At 49.2% G+C, this 5,835-nt stretch overlaps 1 non-coding gene across 1 annotated transcript; it reads left to right on the top strand.

The window, feature by feature from the left end:
- Nucleotides 1–4,972: 4,972 nt before the first annotated feature.
- TRNAC-GCA (transfer RNA cysteine (anticodon GCA)) lies at nucleotides 4,973–5,044 on the top strand. Its single transcript has one exon. It is a non-coding gene; the product is annotated as a tRNA-Cys (tRNA).
- Nucleotides 5,045–5,835: the final 791 nt, after the last annotated feature.

The raw sequence follows: 5,835 nt of genomic DNA, 5'->3' as shown, positions 1-5,835 counted from the left end.
GCAGGTGGCTTACCTTATTGCCAAGTGCAAATGAACAACCTCACTTTTAGGGTCCTGCTCATTGTAAAGTCACCTACATCAGCACCCTCCCTGAGTCTGTGTCACTTTCCCCAAGTGAATTCTGGGGCAAGGCGCATGTCACGGTGCTGTTGTTAATGATGTGTATGTGGTAGAAGTTTCTTACTTCCCTCTTGAAGTTTGTTATGATCAGCGGTTACCTAGCCTGTCTGCACCGGAATTACTTAGGGACCATAGTAAAAATACAGATCAGCCCTAGGAATTAGGATTTAGTAGAACTGAGGAGGTGCCTGGGAGCTTCTGTTTTGGGGAGGCACACCCCCCCCTACTAACTTCGATGGTAACATCCGCTCATTCCAAGTGGCTGGAAAATTATTTTGGAACTTACAACGCTATGTCATTTTAAACAACATTCTGGTGGCAAACATCAATGATTTTTCAAGTTAGTGCCTTCAGCGCAGGACCGAGGGAATTGTAAGAGGTGGGCGAGAAGCACAGAGAGTGGCCGGGGGTGCAGAGGTAAGAGAATGTGACCATGGTAGCATGGTGACAGATCACACGGGCCCAGTCCTGCTAGGCCTGATGACAGCTCATAACTAATAACTTGACTCCACAATGAAGTTCAAAATTGAAACACACTTATTAGACAAGACCGAGTAAAGCATTTGACTGACAACCTGGAAGTCCCCGATTCCGATTCAGATGTGTTCTTTTTCCCTCCCAACCTTTGAGCCCTCTTTCCATCTTTTGAGGATCCCCAATTATGTGAGCCCTGGTGGAAGAAATGGCTCTGCTTGCAGCTGCAGAATTAAAGGCTATTTCCCTTTTTCTCCCCCTAGCACTTCTGGCCAAACAGGTGCTCCTGACTCACACTACACTCAGACCGAGTGACACAAATTCCAGGGTTGGCAGAGCTCAAGCACCGTCCAGCAGCTCCTTAACCGGTGCCCAAGAGCCTCGCAGGCTGAGTCCCCTTGGATCGCCCCTGCCTCATGAACCTACAAGCCCCAACCTTCCCTTCAGGGCTGCGGGCTCCCTGCCACCTGGACAATGATTGTCTCATCTTTTCCCATGGACAGAACCAGTTTCTGTTTCTGTGACAATGTGCCTAGGCTGATACAGCATTTGGAGTTGGTTGCAGGCAAAAGGTGCACGTGAGTTAAATATTAGAGAAAAGTGGGGTGGATTTAGGATTTCTTTTCTGCCCTACTCGGGATAGAAGAAAGTGGAAATCCAGTGGATTCTTCAGGGCTGGAAATCTGAGAACCCAAGGGCTCTCAGTGGTAAATGAGCTGATAAATCGATCACGTAGATTCAACTGACCAATGGACTGGTGGCAGCTTATCCACCTGGGAAGCATTTAATGGCTGTTTATGGTTGATGTCCATTCTGGTCAATGTCCATGCTGTAGAGACGGCTAAATATTTTGAGTATCACCCTTTCTTGGAATAGAGTTCCCACTGGAGGACAAAACCTTCAGGGACCAGCTGTTGTTATAGAACAGGATGAAGGGCCAAGCCAAGGCTGATAGTCTAGGGAAGCTCAATGTCATACAATGGAAAGCTCAAGTCTATATTCTCTTCTGACAGGGACAGACACGGCAGACTTCTTGACCACTGCACTAAAAACTCAGCTCGTGCTGCTGAATGACTGAGATCCTGAAACACAAAGACAAGATCATCCAATGGCGAGCCCAGCTGGGTTCACAGTTGCACCCGCCTCTTGGATGCATTGCCGCTGCAGTGAAGCTTCCCGGGATGTCAGGGCACCTCCTCAAATTCCACAAGCAAGTTGCTACATCTTGCTTTCACCTTAGGCCTTATTGGGGCTTTTCCTGTTACCCAGGTAACGGTTCCAGGGAAGACAAAATACTCAGGCACAAAGGATCTCCCTGAATGGTCAGGTAGAACAAGGGGGATGGTCACTCCTTGCCAAGTTCTACCTCCGTGTATGTATGTTTTTATACTTTATAATCCTCAAAGCTTTTCTCTAATATTTAACTCACGTGCACCTGCACGCATGCACACACACACAAACTTTGATATCTCCCGTTTGAGCGAATGTAATGGCCTAGCCTTTCTGCTTTTTAGTCAGTAATGACCTGAGGTTTGTAATAAGAGAAACAGCCCTGTTACTTAGTCAAGGGGGTATTTAGCAGACACGTCAGCAAAAGATAAAGAACAGGAAAACGCTGAACTCCTAAGGTCCCTTTCTCTCATATGTCCAGATGTGACAACGACTATTTCCTTGGTCAAGCACAGCGGCCATTCCTATATATTTGCTGATGCAAGTGCCTCAATAAAAACCGGTGTTGTGGGCATGTAGGAATTGTTTTTGGCTTCCCAACACCCATCTCCGTTCCTAGTAACATCCCGGTTTTCCTTGGATGCAGGCTGGTAGAACGGGAACCTAGGACCTTCTATACCTTGGGGGTAGGCATGCCCTGATGCTAGCTGTCTCATGTAGATGCTATCCTCGGGGTTCAGGTCACGGACAAGAGACAAAGCGCCCAGAGTGGCTGGTTCTGGATCATGCACATGGAGGTCCCTGACCACGCTGGCCTCTTGCCCTGAGTCTCTGAGGCCCATGTGGCCATGCCTTTCCCAAGCTTTATTTTCTGCCTCCTAGCAATTCTGTGATGTATTTCCAATCAGTTCTTTTCTCAAATTAAAAAAGGCAGTTTGCTGAAAAATACCACCTGATACAACTGCCTTCAGCTTCTTCTTGCTTTCTAACAACTGGAATGTGGCGTGATGACACACTTGGACGGGCCCAGTGGATGAGGGACAGAAGCTTTGTAAGAAAAATCCATCTGGTTCTACAGAAATGCAAAAACTCTCCCAAATAATAAGACCATTGGAGCCACCAAAATGAGGTCAGAGATCCTGAATCTGGATGTCCCTGTGCTCTGAGACCACCAGCCTGGACACTGGGTCCTTGGTGCAGCATCATCAGGAAGGGAGCAGGTGGGATCGGGGCAGTTGGGACCTGTCTCCACCGACCCATTTTGAATCTTGTTGGAATCAGCCTCTTTTCAGATAAAAGCATCTCTTGTTTAAGGGACACAGACAATTGGAATTGTTGCCTTTTTTTTTTTTTAAGCAAAACTAACTCGTGTGGAGAAAAGCAGATAGGTCATTTCAGAGATAATACGTTCATAATTTGCATATCACTTCTTACAAAGATGATACTGTTCTTCTATGATGCTTTTAACATGAAAAAGAATTGATTGCTTTTTCATGCCAATAAGAAAAAGCTTTTAGGACACCTCTCCCGGTGGCTAGAGAGGATTCTTCTGTATGACTGCTATGACTGCAATTGATTTAGCCAACCTGCCTTTGTTGGTCACCTATACAGTTTCTGACTTCCACCATACGGACAAATCTGCAAAGGGTCTTGTTAAAGATGCATCTCTGTTTCTTACCTCGTTTTGTCTCGACATGCTATGCGCATTTGGATGATTGTCCTTTCTATGCATCCTTGGGGTCTCTGTGGCCTTTTAGCGTCATAGGGGTAACTTCCGGGGGAAACATCCACAGAGGAAGAGACCCCTGGTCACAGCCCAGGAAGCAGTAGAAGCCTGAGTCTGGTGCTCAAATAGCCAGTCCTTGTATCTGGTCCCAAGTCATCCAGCTGTGCTGAGCTGACGGTGGGGGGCCAGCATGGTGCCATGACCTCTCTGGTGAGGCATCTTCCCTTAAAGCCAAGGAGTAAGGGATGAGAAGAGCAGGGCGGTGGGGGGCAGCAGAGGAAGCAATGTAAGGCAGCCCAGAGAACCCCATCGTGCCGAGGATGAGCGTCAGAGCGGGACCAGAGCGAGTGGGGCTGGTGAAGTAAAACCTGAGTGGGAGGGAAGAAAAGAGGGAAGATTCCAGCTCTAAATGATGATTTGTGCCCCCCCACGGAGACTGAGGAGGTGGCAGTGCTGTGGGCAGGGAAGATTTCTAGACATCTCTGGAGAAGGAAAGAGTAAGTTCAGAGTCAGACAGAGGTCTGTCTGGATGAGGTTAGTCAGTCAGTTCCCCTTAGTGCACTAGAGATGAGTTACAGTGCACTATGGCCCACAGGTGACATGGGGCCCATCAGCAACGCCCAAGCCGATAAGGGGGCATAGTTCAGGGGCAGCGCATCTGACCACATACCAGGTAGTCCCTGGCTCAAGGCTATGTGTCACCTGTTGGCCCTTCCTTTTGTTCTGACCACATGTTTGCAATCACCCTGTCCTGCGTCTGGGCTCCAGTGACCATAAATCTCTCATTTCCATTTCTCTGCCTTTCCATGCATTACACCCTCTCTTCAGCTTATATCTTCCGTCCCACACACGGAAGCATGCAACAAACAGAATAAGGGGACAAAAGAAGATAGATGAAGGGGGTAGTTCATCTCCTGCCCAGTTTAGTGCAAAGAGGCCTTTAATCATAAACGTGGATTCTAGTGGTAACTTGGTCATTAAACCAAGTTGTGTTTTGTTCGGGCATGATTTTAATTGCTGTCATTTTTTTTCCAGATCTCTACCATGTAGGGCACAACGTAAATCAATAGCTCCAAAATCATCAAGAGCTTGTTAGAAGCTCCCATCGTCCCTTGTCCCCTTCCCAGAGAGTCTGGTTTAGGGGGCCCAAGAACCTTGACTTTTCCCAGCCCCCCCCCCAACCCTAACTTCAGAGGGTCTGTTGAGGAGCCAGTTCTGAGCCCTGCTCCTTCTAAATGAGTCCAGAGGATGTTCAAGCTGCAAACCTCAATGTTTTCAAGGCCGGGGCCTACAGCTAGGGGCTGAGGAGAGGAAGAACGCTAGTTCTGAGTAGAGGCAAGAGGCAAGGGTGGGCGTAGCAGGTGGGGCATGCTTACAGGGGCATAGGATGGCAGAGCACTACCAAGAACATATCACAAGGTGGAGATGGTCAGGGTGTGGCTCTGCAGGATTAGAGTGCTTATTAGACATACATAAGCAAGTGGGGGTATAGCTCAGGGGTAGAGCATTTGACTGCAGATCAAGAGGTCCCTGGTTCAAATCCAGGTGCCCCCTATTATGCTGGCTTTTACCCCCTATAACAGCTGTTGTTCCCCCAACATTGAAACCTCTATGAGGAAAGAAGAGATGGACCAGGACTCCTCGGTTTCACCTCCTGTGTTTCTCAGACACAAGTGGGCTCCACCACCCAACCCCACTGTGCTGTGCTGGTCAGGCCCTCTCTGGTGGCTGCAGGTAGGGCTTTGTGTTATTCTTTGACTGCCCAGTACCTGAACCCCAAACCAAAATAGTGAGTCTTGGTGGAAAGCCCAGCTCTGCAACCTGCTGTACCAAACAGATGTGCCAAATACTGCCAGCCCCTATCCCCCTGACTGCTGGCCGGGGGCCCAGCTCACACTTTGCAGAGTGAGCTTCATTCCAGGATCTAGAGCTCGGCGCAGCTGTTGGTTCATCCAGCGCCCCCTGGGGGCCACAGTGCCTCCCGCCCCGCATGCTACTCCGCAGTGGCTCTGGCTGGGATTCGGGCCGCTGGGGTCCCTTGGAGCCTGACTCTCCCACCGTCTCTCCAGGGCCATGGGCTCCTGACAGCCTGCCAGGGACTGTCTAGTCTGTTTCCATCAGACAGAGGCACATTCTGGGTTTGCACCTGTGTGCGTGACTAGTATGGGAACTGGTACCCAGGGTAATTTGCAAGCAAGAGATCCTCAGAGAAATGCAGATATGTGGGGATCGGGGGTTAACTACCAGACCTCGTTGTACTGAAGGCAGGAAAAGTCCTGGTTGGTCCCTCCTGGCTAGGAAGCTAGCAAACCAGTGTTAACAGACGCATTGTTGCCTGCAGTCAG

Source organism: Eumetopias jubatus, unplaced genomic scaffold, assembly GCF_037043125.1.
Source record: "Eumetopias jubatus isolate StellerSeaLion01/CBP00866 unplaced genomic scaffold, mEumJub1_p1.0 scaffold_14, whole genome shotgun sequence".
Taxonomy (NCBI): Eukaryota; Metazoa; Chordata; class Mammalia; order Carnivora; family Otariidae; genus Eumetopias; species Eumetopias jubatus.
Note: the sequence above shows the minus strand (reverse complement) of the source record. Positions and strands in the feature narration are given on the sequence as shown.